This window comes from Lactuca virosa, chromosome 4 (assembly GCF_052849685.1).
Source record: "Lactuca virosa cultivar CGN04683 chromosome 4, Lactuca_virosa_CGN04683_v6, whole genome shotgun sequence".
NCBI lineage: Eukaryota > Viridiplantae > Streptophyta > Magnoliopsida > Asterales > Asteraceae > Lactuca > Lactuca virosa.
Genome location: NC_136429.1, coordinates 502,978,881 through 502,998,221, shown reverse-complemented (window position 1 = coordinate 502,998,221; position 19,341 = coordinate 502,978,881). Strand labels below are relative to the sequence as shown.

Sequence of the window (19,341 nt, the reverse complement as noted above, 5' to 3'; positions counted from 1 at the left end):
CGCCAGTGACCGGTGATAAATTGAAATATGGTCGATGATGGGGACGCCGACAATCACACATCAAGTGTCCCCACATTAAGATTAAAAATTAGGAAGCAAATAAGGCTTTAATGAGGACATGGACGGACCAAGTCGTTGACCCGAACACAATCCTATCACTTTGTAGTTATGTGTGTATGTGTGTGAGAGGAGGAAGTGTGGTGGCTAGCGAAAATCTATAACATTTGCCTAAAGTTGTGCAATATGTCATAAGAGTGGTGTAGCACCCGGTTCCTGGTAAGTATTTTATTTAAGTAATTTTTGCATTTTTGGCCTTGGACTCGACGAGTTGAAGGACCAACTTGCCGAGTAGAAGCGGGATGAGACGCGGGATTTAAGTGATTGACTCGTCGAGTCGGGTCCCGGACTCAACGAGTAGACTCTGACTGGACAAAACCCTAATCTGAGGGTTTGCACCCTATTTAAACAACCTTATGTAGCCTCCATCGCCCCTTTATGCTCCCAGAAACCCTCCATAGCAAACCCTAAGTGTTTTGGTGCAAGATCTAAGGCTTTTGAGTGATTTTGGTGGTTTTGTTCACAAGGAAGAAGGAAGAGCATAGAAGGATCAAGAGGGAACTGAAGGATTCGAGTTTGGTTCATCATTTGCAGTCCTTGAGAGGTATAAAGTCTGTACCTTGCTCTTTCATTTGATAAATCCCTTTTTGGGGAGATTTAGGGATTTTATAAGCTATTTTTGGTAACCAACCATGATTGCAAACATGGTTGGGGGTTGAGGCTTTGGAATCAGGTCTTTAAAGGGGTCACAAGGCAGATTTGGGTTGCTTTTGCACCCAAGGAAGGCCCCATGCAACACTAGAGCCATTTTAGAGCCTTTTTGGCTCAAAAGTTCCATGCATGCACGTAAAGTTCGTAACTTTACGTGCTAGATCGAGCTTAGGGGCTTGGATCTATCATTTGGTCAAGTGTTGTACATCAGAAATCGAGGATTTAGGGTGTGGATGTTATCGACTCGGCGAGTCCGTTCTGACTCGTCGAGTCCTTTGAGTCCCATATCTGTTGAGGGTCAAAAGGACTCAGTTGGGTGTTAGAAGGGTTGTAGCAGGACAGAAAGAGTGACCCAACGCATTGGACTTAATTTTAGACCTGGAGTTCATGGGACTCGACGAGTGCTAGAACAGACTCGGCGAGTCCAAGGCAATCTTCTTATGTTTGAAGATGAACTCGACGAGTTGTTCATACAACTCGGCGAGTCAAGGTCAGGACTTGTTCATCAGTTGAAGGTGAACTCGACGAGTGTTCATCCGACTCGGCGAGTCGGATGAAGGTCCATGGATGTTCGTGAAGAAGGGGAACTGGTCGAGTCGTTGCTAAACTCGACGAGTCAAGTCGTGGATAAGGACGAGTAAAGGGAAGGGACTCGATGAGTTGACGGCCCAACTCGGCGAGTCGGGTCAACTGGAAGTTGACTTTGACTTGGACTTGGTTGGGGGTAAAATGGTCATTTTACCCTAAGAGTAGATATCAGACTTTGATTAAGTATTCTGTGGGGATTGTACCCGGAGGATTTCCGGAGCGGCAACAGACAGAGGTTTCCCGCACAGATTATCAGCAGCTACTTGTACGAGGTGAGTTACCTTCCAGTAGGGGTGTGTCTAAGGCCACAATGCCGGCCCACCAGAGAGGAGTATTTAGAAGATGATTGGCTTTGTGATAATTATCTTGGTCTGGTTACATGCTTTGGTCATGAGTTTTATTTGTTTGATATGTTACGTGTATGATAGGGATTGGTTTCCCTGATAGCGGTCCTTAGGACCGAAGGGTAGGTCAGTACCCGGATATGCCTGACTGTATGTTTATATCATGTTGTTGTATGCTAGTGGTAGGGGGTGGAATAGTCCCCAGTTACCAGTTGAAAGATACCGATGACAGTTACCGGTTGAAAGATACCGATGATGATTACCGGTTGAAAGATACCGACGATGATTACCGGTTGAAAGATACCGAGGATATTGTATGGTATGTGATGATTACCGGTTGGAAGATACCGATGATGATTACCAGTTGAAAGATACCGACGATGATTACCGGTTGAAAGATACCGAGGATATTGTATGGTATGTGGTATGATGGGGGAACTCACTAAGCTTTGTGCTTACGGTTTCGGTTTTGGTTTCAGGTACCTCTTCGTCTAAGGGGAAGGAGCCGGCGGCGTAGCATCGCATCACACACACACATGATTTCCGCATGGAGTTTTCTGGGATTGTACTCTGATATGTTATTATTTTATGACTTGGGTTTTCAGACATGATGCATAGTTTTATGAGATGATGTGTTTTCACAGTATTTTCTTATGAATGTTTTTATGAGTCAATTAATTAAAAAGAAATTTTTTGGACTTGAAAATTGGGATGTTACAAGTTGGTATCAGAGCCCTGGTTTGAGGGATTCGGACACACCCTCGGGGGTGTCTGGACTCAAACTGAGGGGCTAAAAGATTTTTACAAGGAAAAATGGTTTTCTAAAATCTAAATGGAAGGATTTTAAGAAAGACGAAAGTGTGTGATGCATGCGACCGGCCGGGCTCAAGTAAGTTTTCCCCAAGATACCCATACTTGATATGTTATGCTATATGGTTTTGATTCAGAAAACTGCATGCTAGAATAGGACTAAGGATCTAGGAGGATGCCTTGTGTGCCTGATATATGATTTTGAGAATTGCATGCTAGTTAGGGCTAAGGGTCTAGGGAGGATGCCTTATATGCCTGTTGTATGAGCTGTATGCTAGGACTGTTTAGTCAGCAGTAGGATAGCCTGATTAGGTTATGCCTGATGCGGTTACTCAAGGCACGAATGCTGCTTGCTTTGTGCTTAAGGGGTCCTGGCTAACTTTAACTAACTAGTGAGCGGATATGTAACAGTACTCGCAAGCTAGTTAGGGAAAGGAAGTAGGGACTCCTAGTGCAGCTGATGGCGGAGAGTAGGTCAGAGAGTGCCCCAGGAAAGCCTGGGATGAGACTAAATGGAAAGGGATATTGGTTAAGGGACCTGGCGAAGTCGAGACAGTCCTTGAGGAAAGTACGGATAGATGTGGAAGGTAGTATGGGCACGTACTACTGGAAGCAGAACCGGGAACCTTGGAGAGTGTGTTAGACCTCTCGAGAGTATGTATGATCCTGACAGTTATACGTGTATTTTCAGCATGGTGACCACGCGACATGGAGCAGGAGGTTCTGGATCAGGATCAGGATCAGGCTCGGGTGCAGGATCCGAGCAGGTTGATGACGGGCTGCGTGAGTTCATCGCGTCAGAGATCACGAGAGGCATTCTTGACTCGGCCCCGGTCATTTTCGGGTTGATCAAGGAAGGGATTGTTGAGCTGATGGAGGATCGCCTCAGGGCGTTCAGGAGTGACATGGCGGCCAGCCAGTCAGGATCGCGCACACTGTCCTTTAAGGACTTCAGAGGGAGTGGTGCGCCGGACTTCCATGGGGTGAAAGACCCCATTGCTGCTAGGAGATGGATCGCATACATCGAGTCTGCGCAGCTGACCAGCTTCTGCCCCGAGGGGTCGAAGGTGAGATATGCAGCAGGGTGTTTGAGAGACAGAGCTAGAGATTGGTGGGAGTCTGTTGGTGACTCATTGGGAGCCTCAGCTGTTGAGGCTATGACCTGGTCAGACTTTGTGACCAGATTCAGGGCGGAGTTTGTGCCAGCTGAGGAGCTTCAGCAGCTGGCCAGGGAGTTCTTGGACATGAGACAGACTACGGAGACTGTGGCGGAGATCACCGCCAAGTTCCGGGAGAGGGCATTGCTGGTGCCCCAGTATGCGGGCGATGAGGACATGAAGAGGACCCGCTACCATGACATGCTACGAGCTGACATCCGGGAGCATGTCAGTTTCTCAGCTTGCCCTACCCTGGATTCCATGATTGCCAGGGCTAGGGAGAGGGAGATTGATCTGGAGCACATCCGGAAGAGGAAGGCAGCGGAGGGGCTGACGACGGGGGCTTCGGGGAAGAAGCCCAAGGGATCCGATGGTAGGCCGAAAGGCCAGTCAGGGCGGGACCGCTGTGGGAAATGCGGTCGGTCACACGAGGGAGCTTGTCGCACTGGGTCGGGTTCAGGCTGCTATAGGTGTGGCAAGGTGGGGCATTTTGGCAGAGATTGTACTGCCCCTATCCCTGCGATTCAGATATCAGACCTGATTTGCTTTCATTGCAATCAGAAGGGCCATAAAAGGCCAATTGCCCTAGATTGACAGCAACAACGACGCCGGCAGTGGCACCGACTCTAGCGACCGCACGAGTTGTGGATGGCCGGAAGGCCAAGTTGGAGGCTCCAGTGGTTCGGAGCCGAGCATTTCAGCTGACAGCCGAGGAGGCACGCGCTGCACGCGATGTGGTGACGGGTATGATTTCTTATTGTTATGCTTTTATGTCATGTCGCTGTGATTTTGATATATTATGTGCCTTGCTTAGGATCGTTCCATGTGAACGGTATCCCAGTTCAGGTATTGTTTGATTCGGGTGCTACCCAATCGTTTGTCTCTCTTGCGCTTAGCAAGAAGTTTCCTGAGTCGTCGGGCACGTTGGATTGCCCTCTAGAGGTCGAGATTGCGGACGACCGGTCAGTGCGAGCATCAGAGGTCTACCGAGATTACGTCCTGCGACTGTTTGAGGAGCGTTATCTGGTAGATCTGGTTCCCATACCTTTGCGGGGGAACAAGGTTATTATCGGTATGGATTGGCTAAGCCCCAATGGGGCAGTGACTGACTGTGCGCAGCATTTGGTGCGTATCGGGACCCCAAGTGGGGGAGAGCTGGTGATTCAGGGCGAGAGGCCACAGCAAGGACCAACTTTATGTTCAGCAGCGAGGGCTAGGCGTTACCTTCAGCAGGGTTGCGCAGGATTTGTTGCCTTTGTGATGGATACCCGGGAGATGGGTAAGGAAACGGTGAGCGATGTGCCCGTGGTACGAGAGTTTGCGGACGTATTCCCCGAGGAGTTGCCTGGGATACCTCCGGAGAGGCAGGTAGAGTTCAGGATTGAACTAGTCCCTGGTGTGGTTCCGATAGCCAAGGCACCGTATCGGTTGGCTCCTCCTGAGATGCAGGAGTTGTCTACACAGCTGCAGGAGCTGTTAGACAAGGGATTCATTAGACCGAGTAGTTCTCCCTGGGGAGCCCCAATTCTGTTTGTGAAGAAGAAGGATGGGTCGCATCGGATGTGTATAGATTATCGGGAGCTGAATAAGGTAACGGTGAAGAACCGTTACCCACTCCCGAGGATTGATGACCTCTTTGACCAGCTACAGGGAGCATCTTGGTTCTCCAAGATTGATCTGCGATCAGGGTATCATCAGATGAGGGTCAGAGAGGAGGATGTACAGAAGACTGCGTTCCGGACGCGCTATGGCCACTATGAGTTTGTGGTGATGCCTTTTGGGCTCACCAATGCTCCTGCCGCGTTCATGGACCTCATGAACCGAGTGTGTATACCGATGTTAGACCAGTCTGTGATAGTGTTTATTGATGATATCTTGGTTTACTCCAAGACGCGAGAGCAGCATGAGGAGCATCTGCGAGAGGTTCTGGAGGCTTTGAGAAGGTAGAGCTTGTATGCTAAGTTCTCCAAGTGTGAGTTATGGTTGCGCGAGGTGCAGTTTCTCGGGCACCTTGTCAACCAGAACGGGATATCGGTGGACCCGGCCAAGGTTGAGGCCGTGATGAGGTGGGAAGTCCCGAGGTCTCCATCTGAGATTCGGAGCTTTCTGGGATTGGCAGGCTACTATCGGAGATTCATTCAGGACTTCTCCAAGATAGCCTTGCCCCTGACCAGGCTGACGAGGAAAGCCATGGTCTTTCGCTGGGGGCCTGAGCAGCAGGCCGCATTCGAGACGCTGAGACAGAGATTGTGCGAGACGCCAATCTTAGCCCTGCCAGAGGGCATGGAGGATTTTGTTGTATATTGTGATGCGTCCATCTCAGGTTTGGGCGCAGTATTGATGCAGAGAGAGCATGTCATTGCTTATGCTTCGAGGCAGCTGAAGCCTCACGAGGCGAACTACCCGACGCATAATTTGGAGCTGGGGGCTGTGGTGTTCGCCCTCAAGATTTAGCGTCATTACCTCTATGGTGTTCATTGTACCATCTACACGGACCATAAGAGCCTGAGGTATCTCATGGACCAGCCAAATCTGAACATGAGGCAGCGTTGGTGGTTGGACGTGGTGAAGGATTACGATTGCGTGATCCTTTACCACCCGGGGAAGGCCAATGTGGTGGCCGACGCAATTAGCCGCAAGGCAGCGCCGATCAGGGATATCTGTCTGAGGATGACAGTGGTGACTCCGCTGTTGGAGCAGATTCGGGAGGCCCAACAGGAGGCCATGAAGGAGGAACATCGGAAGAGCGAGCGGATTGTGGGGCAGGTTTCCTCCTTCGATTATGATAGCCGAGGGTTATTGACTCTTCACCATAGGGTGTGGGTCCCTTATCATGGAGGCGTGCGCCAGATCCTGATGGAGGAGGCACACAAATCCAGATTTTCTATCCATCCCGGAGCGACGAAGATGTATAGAGATCTTCGTCCTAAATATTGGTGGGCCTGCATGAAGCGGGACGCAGCATGGTATGTGGAGCGGTGCTTGACCTGTAGGAAGGTCAAGGCCGAGCACCAGAGGCCACACGGCAAGATGTAGCCGTTGGATATCTCGCTGTGGAAATGGGAAGACATTACGATGGGAAGACATTATGATTTTTCTAAGATTTTGCATAACAATATACTGCCCGAAAATCGAATTTTAGATCGATCGATTTTTAGCCGACACAACCTAAACAAGAATTGAAGATCTCGTTAATAGGCGCTCAACAATATAAAGACAGCCGAAAACGGACGTCGGATGACAAAGTTATGAATTTTTAATGGACTTTAATTGTCTATGCCTGTTAAAATATAATGATGTGCACGGAAGTACCCACTAATTTTAATATTTATAACCTAACAAACTTAGACTAACTATGCACTTGTAGGCAATGTACCTAGTCAGATTACAGTATAGCTTAGGTAAGTCGGGTGTCGATCACAGGGAACGGTGTTATTAATTAATCTATTTACTACTAAATTAATCTAATTATTAACAAGCTAAAAAGGGGGTTTTTATCTGATTTTGCTTAACTCAAATTCAATCAATAATTAAAAGACACTCTTATCTAGTTCGAATCCACTTCGTCCTTACGGCTAGCTAATAATTATGGATTATTAACTTGGATATTATTATATTAGTAATTTAGGTCTAAATTTACCAATAGTTAATTAATTCATGTAAAACTATGTATGGTCACACACAATTAAACACATAACCAATTATGTTTATGAATATGCTATGTAAGATTTATCATGCAAACACAATTATGGTCATAATCTATGTTCTCTAGCACAGCAAGGTTAATTACGTCAATTACTAACTAAGATTTTGGTCGATCCTAGCTCTAGCAATTCAATGTTCACTAAATTACTAGGTTATCAAGTTCATGCAGTTAATGGTCACTAAGCTACACATAACATGAGTTTAAGCAATTTAAGCAACAACATGAGCATGCTAGGTAACAATACATCAAACACAAGCAATTCACCAACTAAATAAATCCATGTAAAGTTATGATATTCATAAGTTTGAAGCTTCATCTAACTAGATAAGAGTAGCTAGATTCAGCTGCTCATAGTAGCATCTAACATATAAACACAACTCAAATAAGAAAACATGTCTATAAGCATCAAACAAGTAAACGAATTATGAACTTTTACTCTTTTTGGTGTTGAAAACCCTTTTCCAAGACCTTGCTTCTGCTGTAAATCGCCTCCTGGAACCTCTTCCTTCCGCCAAAAGTCTCCCAAAACGTAATGGAGAGGGGTTTATATATTTTCTGGAAAATAATGTTCCACGTCGTGGCAGGAAGCTCCACGACGTGACTTCAGTAATTATCCGTATTCACCAAGGATTCTTTCTTCGCGTACCTATCTTCTGGAAAGATCGATTCCACATCGTGATTATCAAGTTCACGTCGTGGCCCCAGTATATTCCGTGAATTACTTCATCTTTTATGCTTCAAGCCTCCAATGTTCCATAAATTGTCACTTCTGGTCCCTTTCTTCTAAAATGCTTTATTTTGGTTGCAAATAACATTTTATCCTTATAAGTACCATAATTCTATGCAAATAACCAAAATATTAAATAGAATGTAGATCAATATTGCCTAGAACTATGTATAAATATGGCAATATCAAAATACCCCACACTTAGGCTTTGCTTGCCCTTAAGCAAATCTACTTATTTAAACTTAAACCTTCATCACTAGTATTTCATAGAACAATCCAATTTCAGCCCAGCCATTATGCCAACACCTCAACGCATGCATTTGTGTCTAAATTTTTCCTAAGTAACCCCCCCATACTTTAAATACTCACAATCTTCATAAACACTCGCCCACTTCTTTCGAACAATGCTCATTTTATGCAACCCTCCGAATCCATCCCCAGAAATCCTACTTAACCTCAAAGTATTTTTGTAAAGCTACCCAAGCATACATAAACTAGAGAATTACAACTTTTTAGAAGATACCACAACTTGGAGCTCTTGAATTCTTCTTTTCTTTAATGTTTGATCTTTCACTTTCTTTGAATTCACCATCTTTGTGTAATTTTGATATCTTCAACTTTTGAAACTTCAGAATTTTCGATCTTTGATCTTCTTACTTTGATACTTTTATGCTCCAAAAATTCTTCAATTTTTCACTTTTTTGGTAATTTCTCTCTCTCTCTCTCTCTCTCTTTTTTTACATGTATAACTCACTTTTTTATATCACTCAAAAAGCTACATGCTTAAGCAGGGGCGCTTGACTTCAACCTTTATTGGTTAAGACATATCTTTCCTGGATACATTTCAGGTTTAGGCTGCTAAACATGTTGCATTTCTCAAACTAAGCAGGGTTATGTTTTTGTTCCATGATTTCACTAAAATAAGGGAGGCCACAAATGCATTATAACGTATGTCGGCTCAACTAAACATTTGAGCTCTTATCGGATCATTCCACTAGCAGGTACAGTTCAAATTATTACTAGTAGATCCAATTAATAAAAATTTTAAAATTTACCAAATTATCTAGCAATTTACTTTTTCTACCCCCTACCCCACACTTATGTCATACAATGCCCTCATTGTATGCTTAAAATAATATAAAAATTAAGAGAAAGGAGAAAAAGGAACAGAGTCCCCTGGGATAGTGGCATGAACGAAACTCCAAAAGTGTGGAAAAACGTGCATCTCGAATATGGACCTCTTTAAAATAAGAACTCGGACTTGAAGCTACTGCATATGGTGGAGGCAAACGAACCACAATAGTCTTTAAAATGACCCCAAGAAGATGCGTGGAAAGCCATATGGAAAAACACCCAATGGTCTTCAAAATAGTGAAATGTACAGAAATCACGTCGTGGTGTATAATACCACATCGTGATATTGTATAAAAACGCGAATAGAATATCCCAGATATATCACTCCACGACGTGAAAATTTAATCACCATGTCGTGGAAACTGGACCATCAGAAAAGTAAGAGTTTCCACTGCTTCATTCAACGTAGCACCTTGACTAGCATCTTAATGGGTTAAGACTTTTCTAATATTGTAAAAAAACACTTGTGGACTCTATCCTCTCTCTCTTTAACGCACCCCACACTTATTTCAAATTGTGGGTCACGACTCTTGACTCGACCTTACTCCTTTTCATGATTCCTTAGCAAGCTGCAACCAACCAAAAGAACTAAAAGAGTAACATAATAGTTTACTAAAGTCTTACATCAACAAACCAAGTTCAACATTAACTAACACCACATAAAACAAAAAAACTAAAAACTAAACAGAAAAGAAATTAATCATCATCCTCTCGTCCCTGCACTCCACTCGGTCCTTCCCCATCGTCCCTCGGGATCCAAAGCTCTTCCCATGTCGGAATATAAGGACATTGTGGTGGCACCGCAGGTGGTCGCACCACATCCATGTGGGAAAACATTGCTTCCAAAATTTGTGTGCTGTAATTCATCCCACCACGTAGATTATCCAAATATGATCCAACCCGGGTTTGAAACGGGTCGGTGGGTACTCCTCCCGGGTGACGGTCTCTCTCAACTTCTCCCCGGGCTCTAACGTTTCTTTGTCTTCTCGCAGGAGGTTGCTCGGGGACCTTTCTTCCGTTCGTGAGGCAGTAAACAAATGGGGAAGAAGCTTGTGGTCAAAGGGGTTAGTAACTGGTCCCCCCTGTGACTTTTAAAGGTCACGTCGTGGCAGGCTATACCACGTCGTGACTTTTAATAATAGATAAACCGGTCAAGTCGAATTCAGTCCCCAAATTGTTCCTTAAAATCACGACGTGGCTCTTCTGACCACGACGTGATTGATGCCTGGTCACAAAAATTTGCTAATCTAACAATTTTTATTTATGTTCTTTGTGTTCCAATTATTACCAAAGCATCCCACAGCTAATTTTTTACCAAGTAATAGTCTATAGATGATGACTTCATAACCTTTTTAAAAAAACCTAAAAACTAAAAAGAAAAGACAAGAAAAAGCAAGCAAACTCGGGTTGCCTCCCGAGAAGCGCTTCTTTTTGAGGAGTCTTGAGTTGGACTCCGTGCCTCCTACGTTGAATCATCTGAAGAGTCCACCACTAGGATCTTTTGTTCCTTGAAACGCCTCTTGTAAGCTTGAACACGTCTTTTATACGCCTTTTTCGAATTTTCCTTTTTAGCTTTGACCTCGTCTCCATCAAGCTTGAGTTTAGTCCCTTTAGTCTTCAATTTTCCATCATTTTTAAGCTCCAAAGTATCCTTCTCTTTTTTCACCACTGGACTTGTTACTTTTGAAGTAACCTCCTCTTCATCACTCGACATCTCATCATCTTCCTTGCTCACCCAAGAAGTTGGATTCGTGTAGGCAATGACTTCAACCAAAAATGGAACAGATGCTCTCGGTTTTGTTCTTTTAACTTGTTGAATTGTTTTGATTTCTTCTTCCATGAGCTTCTCTAATTCTTCAAGTTCACTTTCTTCATCAATGCTGAAAACCTCTTCTTGAGCACGATTCCCTTGAAAGCCATCTTCTATCCCAAAAATTTCCTTTTCATCACCAACCCTCAAGGTGAGCTTAGACTCCCGAATATCAACAAGAGCTCCAGCAGTGTTAAGTAACGGGCGACCAAGAATAATCGGTACATTGGGATCTTCTTTCATATCCAATACCACAAAGTCTATTGGAAAAATGAATTTCCCAATTTTTACTAAAATATCTTCCACAATGCCCCGGGGTTGTGTCACTGAACGGTTCGCCATGTGAATAGTCATCTTTGTAGTCTTCAACTTCTGAATATTTAATTTTTGATAAAACGAATAAGGCATCAAATTTATGCTAGCCCCAGAATCGGCTAAAGCATAAATCTTCATATTATTCCCAAACTCACATGGAAGAGTGAGTCGTCCAGGATCCCCCATTTTCTTCGGTATTTCTCCCAACACAACTTTTGAGCTTTGCTCACTTAGAATCACCTTAGAATTCTCCTTTAATTGCTGACGAGTGTCTAACAAGTCTTGTAGGAACTTAGCATATTCTGGAATTTTTGCAAGCGAATCAATAAAAGGAGTATTGATAGGAATACCCTTTAATTGCTTGATAAACCCCAGATGTTCTCTCTCCAGTGGACTGATATTAGCTCTAGACGGGAATGGCAAAGGCGGTTTATAAGTCGAGACGGTTTCTGGAATTTTCTGATCAGACCAAGGCCACGACGTGGACATATGATTCCCACGACGTGGTTTCTGTACTTCAGCTACATTTTTGTTCTCGAATTTTAGCTTCTTCGGGTTTGGATCGGGGTGCTGGGGCTCCACTTCCAAGGCCTCTAGGAACTCAAAAATCGCCTCTTCTTCAATATCTATGGCCATTACGTGAGATTGGGTTTTATTTTCAGGATTTTTCGGGAATATTTTCTCATTAACCAAAGTGGTAAGTTGACCAAGTTGTACTTCAAGGTTATTAATGGAGGCTTGCTGATTCTTTATTAATGCTTGCTGATCTATCATTATTGCGTGATGATTCTTCATTATATTTCTTTGTTCTTCCATTGCAGCGTCAGTAGCATCATGTCTTTTTTCTGAAGCTTCCATGAATTTCATCAACATGGTCTCTAATTCTGTTTTCTTCTCAGCTAGTGGTTGCTCTCTTTGGTAGAAGCCCCGGCCAGTTTGCCTAAATTTCTCTTCTTTTTGCTTCTTGTATTCTTCGTAAGGCAGCCACTCTTTCTTTGGTTTTCTCCAATCTTCATCATACTTGTCCCCACTTGAGTAGCATACTTGAGCTTTCTTGTTCCCATATTCATCCATATTGCAATCCTTTGTCAAGTGTGGGCCACTACATCTCTCGCAACCAACTCGAATTGCATGAATTGATTGGTCCATTTGAGTCAATCTCCTATCCATAGTGCTAAGCATTGCCATCATAGCAGCCATCTCTTCAGTTTGTGTACCTCCACTGCCTTTCATTCCATCGCGTCCTGGGTTGTGATACTCACGAGAGTGCTTTGAAAATTCTTCAACCAGCTCCTGGGCCTGAATTGGGTTCTTCTTTGTTAGTGGTCCTTGTGAATCAAGGAGTTGTCTAGTCATGACATTCACCCCATCATAAAATATCGACATTTCTTGCTGAAGATTCAAGTCATGTTGAGGACAATTCCTTAACAACCCCTTGTAGCGCTCCCACGCCTCGTATAATGACTCCCCGGGATTTTGCTCAAAGTTGGCATTTGCCTTCTTGAGTTTAGAGATTTTGGAGGGTGGACAAAACTGATCTAGAAATCTCTTGCGCAATTGGGCCCATGTGGTGATTGTACTAGGTGGGAGTGCCTTTAACCAGTCTTTTGCTGCTCCCTTGAAAGTGACTGGTAGCATCCTTAGCAAAGCTGTCTCCCTTGGGATATTGGGAGTATTAAAATAATCCGCAATATCGTTCACCTCGTCTAAGTGTTTGAAAGCATCCTCGTGATCCTTCCCGTAAAATGGGATATCCTTAAGTGCAGTAAGGATATGTCCCTTCAACTCGAATGTGGCATTGGCAGGAATCGTAGGATGTACTAAACCCGGCCCCACATCATCTTGAATGCGCTTCTTGTAGTCCCCCATGGCCATCTCATCAATGTTTGCCATCTCGTTCTCCAGCTCTTTCTCGGGTTCACTTGTTTGTAATTCAAATTCAGGCTCGGTATCGTATGCGGACTCGGCTTGGACGGGTATTTGATCTAAGTGTTCAAGCTTGCTCTTGTTCTTTGAAGATGAACTTGACTCCTCCGTTTTCTTCCCCGACTTCTTTGAGAACACTGATTTGAACTCTTGTAAAGGTGTCTTCTTTGGTGTTTGATCTTCTTTCACGCTCTTATCCTTATTTTTGTAAAGTGTAGACTCGGGATCTTCAAGTGGTGGTACCAAAGGTGTGTTAGAACCTCTAGTCATGAACTCCTGAAATAAGAAAAGAAAATAAAACGTAAAACTGAACTAAGAAAAAGGGAAAAAAAATTGTGAATCATAGGTGTCACGTCGTGGAAGGATACTCCACGTCGTGACTTCTGTAAAAAAAATTAAAACTATGCTTATAAAAATAACTTTTTTGTGGGTTTTACCCCAAAAAAAAATCGATTAATCTAAAGCAAATGAATAAACAATAAACTAAGCCGATCCCCGGCAACGGCGCCAAAAACTTGATGTGCACGGAAGTATCCACTAATTTTAATATTTATAACCTAACAAACTTAGACTAACTATGCACTTGTAGGCAGTGTACCTAGTCAGATTACAGTATAGCTTAGGTAAGTCGGGTGTCGATCACAGGGAACGGTGTTATTAATTAATCTATTTACTACTAAATTAATCTAATTATTAACAAGATAAAAAGGGGGGTTTTTATCTGATTTTGCTTAACTCAAATTCAATCAATAATTAAAAGACACTCTTATCTAGTTCGAATCCACTTCGTCCTTACGGATAGCTAATAATTATGGATTATTAAGTTGGATATTTTTATATTAGTAATTTAGGTCTAAATTTACCAATAGTTAATTAATTCATGTAAAACTATGTATGGTCACACACAATTAAACACATAACCAATTATGTTTATGAATATGCTATGTAAGATTTATCATGCAAACACAATTATGGTCATAATCTATGTTCTCTAGCACAGCAAGGTTAATTACTTCAATTACTAACTAAGATTTTGGTCGATCCTAGCTCTAGCAATTCAATGTTCACTAAATTACTAGGTTATCAAGTTCATGCAGTTAATGGTCACTAAGCTACACATAACATGAGTTTAAGCAATTTAAGCAACAACATGAGCATGCTAGGTAACAATAAATCAAACACAAGCAATTCACCAACTAAATAAATCCATGTAAAGTTATGCTATTCATAAGTTTGAAGCTTCATCTAGCTAGATAAGAGTAGCTAGATTCAGCTGCTCATAGTAGCATCTAACATATAAACACAACTCAAATAAGAAAACATGTCTATAAGCATCAAACAAGTAAACGAATTATGAACTTTTACTCTTTTTGGTGTTGAAAACCCTTTTCCAAGACCTTGCTTCTGTTGTAAATCGCCTCCTGGAACCTCTTCCTTCCGCCAAAAGTCTCCCAAAACGTAATGGAGAGGGGTTTATATATTTTCTGGAAAATCACGTTCCACGTCGTGGCAGGAAGCTCCACGACGTGACTTCAGGAATTATCCGTATTCACCAAGGATTCTTTCTTCGCGTACCTATCTTCTGGAAAGATCGATTCCACATCGTGATTATCAAGTTCACGTCGTGGCCCCAGTATATTCCGTGAATTACTTCATCTTTTATGCTTCAAGCCTCCAATGTTCCATAAATTGTCACTTCTGGTCCCTTTCTTCTAAAATGCTTTATTTTGGTTGCAAATAACATTTTATCCTTATAAGTACCATAATTCTATGCAAATAACCAAAATATTAAATAGAATGTAGATCAATATTGCCTAGAACTATGTATAAATATGGCAATATCATATAACTTTAAAAATAAATTCAAAATTAGCCAACAAAGTCTAAATGAAAGTTATAGATCCCATCGATACCTACGCGTGGATATAAAGAACATCAAAAATGGAGTTCGTATGCGAAAGTTACGGATTTTAGAAGATAATTAGTTTTTGGAGTGACCAACGAGTGACACATGGCGCGATCTGAGCCACTGCTTCTTCCCCACGCCTTGCCACCAGATGGTGTCACTTGGCACCTCAACATGACGTGTTGGGGCTCAAAACACGCCGTGTTGGTCAGTTCCCAGCCTATAAATAGAGGCGCAAAACACCCCATTTCTTCACACCTTTCTAACTCTTCTATCCCAAATCCCGCCAAAGCCTCAAGGCTTTTCACTAGCCCTTCTTAGGAGTTAGTAGTGAGTCTCGGAGCGCCAGAAGGCTCCAAGAAGAAGATATTTCGGCTCAGAAGTTCTGCCCGCGCAGAGCCCGGTTCCTCGCTAAACCCCCTTATAAGTGAGTTATGCTTACCCTTCTTTAAGTATAACGTATGTTTAAGTTCATTATCATTATTATGAACCTATAAACAAGATTTATCAGTGATTCAAAGTCGTTATACTGATTGAACTACTTACGGGAGAGGTGTCTAGAATGGTCACGTTGGGTTTGGTTGTTGGATTTTAGAAAAGCTATATGCAAATGGTCCTGCCTCCCAACTGTCCTGCCTGGCTGATCCTTACTTGATAGATCATGACGTAGACTCTGAGTTAATGATGACTCTAGACTAATAATTAGTCGCAATCAAGATTAGACTAAATCTAGTGATAATAATACTAGGTTTCGTTAAAGAAAAAGATGATTGTTAGAAGCGAAGCACTGCCTGAATTTCGAGTCATCACTTTAACAAGTGAGTGCATAGTTACTTTTATCTTACACATAGATATGAAGTATTTAATATAAATTACGTGCTATGTGTGCATATTATCTGTTTTCTTGATATCTATGCTGGATGAACAAAATATACATGTTTTATTTGATTTAAACTATATATGTATTTTATACCTATAAAAATATTGGGTAAAGATGGGTAGATGATTGATGAGAGATGAAAGACGATATAGATGAACATTGTCAACTATGGACTTAGTGCCCTATAGATGAACATTGGCAGCTACGCTACAACCTGTAGGTGTTTTTGAATTACGTGTTCACCAGATGTACTCTAAAAAGATCCTGACAGCTACGCCTAAAGGATAATATTGGCAGTTGTGCCTAATAGATAACACCATAATCCTGGCAGCTGCGCCTAAAGGATAATATTGGCAGTTGTGCCTAATAGATAACATCATAATCCTGGTAGACGCGCCTAAAGGATAATATTGGCAGCTGTGCCTAATAGATAATATCGGCAGCTATGGACTTAGTGCCTGTTGGATAAACCCTGGCAGCGATGGACTTCGTGCCTATTCCTTAGGACAATCCTTAGGAATGAATGAACGAAGAATAGATGATTCTTAGGGTAGATCCTTAAGAATAAAGAAGATAATGGGGATTGGGATTTGGGTTAGTCGTTTGATGATTAAACATAATAATTATATTACTGTGGGTTGAAAACCCTATGTACTCACCAGGTTTCCCAACCTAAACCACTCATTTTATTTGTACCAAAGGTGTCAATACGAAGATACATTACACTGAGAGATTAAAGGAGATGTAAATCATTAGTGTAAATGAATGTAAGGTCTGTTTATGCTTATGTTTATGTATTGACGATGGCATCCCAATGTTTTAATATATTCAAAATACATTTCTTCGAAAATGCTTTGATAATATCTTTATCATGTTTTCTGGGAACAAATTCTGCGATATTATTCTTTAAAATGGATACTCTGATTTTTAAATAAGCATAAATAAAATATTTAAAATGATTGTGTATTTGAGGTTGTCACAGTATGCACTATCGAGAAAGAAGCGTGTCGAAGAGACTAAAAAGTTGTCAGTACATCTAGAATCCACCCCAATCTATGTTGAATAGGACAAAGCTGAACATCCCACATCAAAATTGTAACACCTCAAATTTTAAACCAAAATTTTCATTTTTAATTTACCAAAATAAAGTTTCATAAACCAAGTTTTCAACCACATAATTGTTCAAACAACCATTATTACAAAATATCATAGTTCATAACTGTCAAAGTAGCAAATCTCCCAACGAGTGTGTACAATCGGACCTTCTCCTTCCCGTGGTCCTCAGAAGTACCTGCCACAAATAAATCAACAACTATAAGCACGAAGCTTAATGAGTTCCCAAGATACGACATACAACACCGCATAAAATAAACAGTTATGAGTTATCACCAACCATGGCGACTATCAATAGTCCCGATAGGCTAACAGCACGCCATGTGGGTTATCAACAACTTTGGAGACTATCAACAGTCTCAGCCACATATAATCAGCAATACATAATAATGTGAGAACAAGATCTATGCGCAGGGACAAGGTTTGAAAACTCAAACCTTGAGTGAATGCTTGATATCAATGTCTGCTTGATAATGGATATTCAAGTCTAGACTGGAAAGACCAGTCAAGTCTTAGATGATCAGTTCAACAAATGATCAAGACATTAATTGAGAACAAGTAGATAATGATCAAGGTAAAGTTAATAAATGAAGAACAAGAAGAATGTTTTTAATGTGATAAGAGTAAATGCCAAAAGTAAGTGAAAGATCCGTAGTTGACTTGTATTGAAAGCTCCTATTTGTAGGAGAGAATGTTACAACGAATTAACCCAGATGTTTACATAGGACCGGACAAAAGATATAAGTCTGACATTTTGATTGTCCTAAATCAACTTTAGACTAAGTCCTATGAAACGTTACATCACATACAAGACAAAAGTAATAAATGCACTAAATACAGAAATACTTCATTCCGGACAAGTATTGTTCCGGAGATGAAGGTTTGATCCGGATCAGCATACATTCCGGACTTCAGGATCAGCTCCGGAATGTGTTCCTCTTCAAAATACTTCACTCTTCTTTTCTCCAGCTCCGGACAAGTTCCGGATCACATTTTCCTTCGGAACCAACACACTTCGAAATATGTACTTAGGATTGCTAGAGGTTCACTTTCAGGTTCCAAAAATCTCCCCCTAAGTGAACTTAGCAATCCAGCAAGCTTAGTTCATTTCTTCCTTGATGAAGGTGTATGCTCGGAACAACCATTCACGCACCGCAATGTACCAAGTCAGTTGACTTACAAACTTTGCCTTGACCTGCTCCGGAGCATCAGACTTGGACGCCCGGGATATGAACATCTTCAGAGGTTTGGTAGGTACTAGGTGTTTGTCAAGGACTCGGAAGAAGTCCTTCTTGTTTGTTCTTCTGGTGGTGTAGACAAACCCTAGAACCGGTTCTTCAATCGGACCATCTGCAAGAATTTCAGCTTCCGGAAGAACTAAGTCGATCTTTGCAACCAATTGTTCGGTTCCGTAGAGGTGAGCAAGTTCGTAATCACAGCGGCAAAACTCAGCAACATAATCTTTGAGAAAGCTGAGAGTTGCGTGGTAGGCACCCATACTGATGTCATCCTTTTGATTTTATCTGAAGTAAGCAGCTAGGGTAAGGATGTCGTTCGGATTCATTGAAGGAAAATCCGCATCAGTAACGGTCCGGGGAGTTGGCTTGTTCCGGAGGAGATGGAAGCGGAAATGAGGACAGTTCAGCTCAAGTTTTACTAAAATTTTTCTTCCAAAGCCATGAACTTTGGTGATCCTCTTTCTTGTCCATACTTCCTTGAAGGGTTGAGCATTTTTGGCATAGAAGGTTTTGAGCCTTTCACGCTCTGTCCGGATGATCACTTCCGGATTATCGTTTGGGTGGAGCGAAGCAAACTTCGTGTAGAATTTGCTGAAAGGAGAGAGAGGAAGATCCAGTTGATCAGTGTCATTTGTGGGAAGGTCATAGTAGAGAGTTGGGATGATTTCCTTTGCTTGAAGGATGCCTTCACGGCAAAGAGGAGAGATGCCATGCATCAGATCGGGATTGTCTTTTAAAGCTTGAATCCGGATGCTGTCCTCTAGTGCCTTATGAATTTCCTCCTCAGACCATCCATATTTTTGTTTGAGAGGAGGTCCGGAGTGGAATGCTTGACGTTCGGAAGTCATTGGTTTCTTCCCTTTGTCTCTCTGAAGTGTATCAATAACCATCTTCATGTTCTCATCAATAATGAATTCCA

At 42.2% G+C, this 19,341-nt stretch overlaps 1 non-coding gene across 1 annotated transcript; it reads left to right on the top strand.

The window, feature by feature from the left end:
• Positions 1 to 12,761: 12,761 nt before the first annotated feature.
• On the top strand, positions 12,762 to 12,868 carry LOC145110226 (small nucleolar RNA R71). The gene has a single exon (XR_013709606.1). It is a non-coding gene; the product is annotated as a small nucleolar RNA R71 (small nucleolar RNA).
• The last annotated feature ends 6,473 nt before the right edge of the window (positions 12,869 to 19,341 follow it).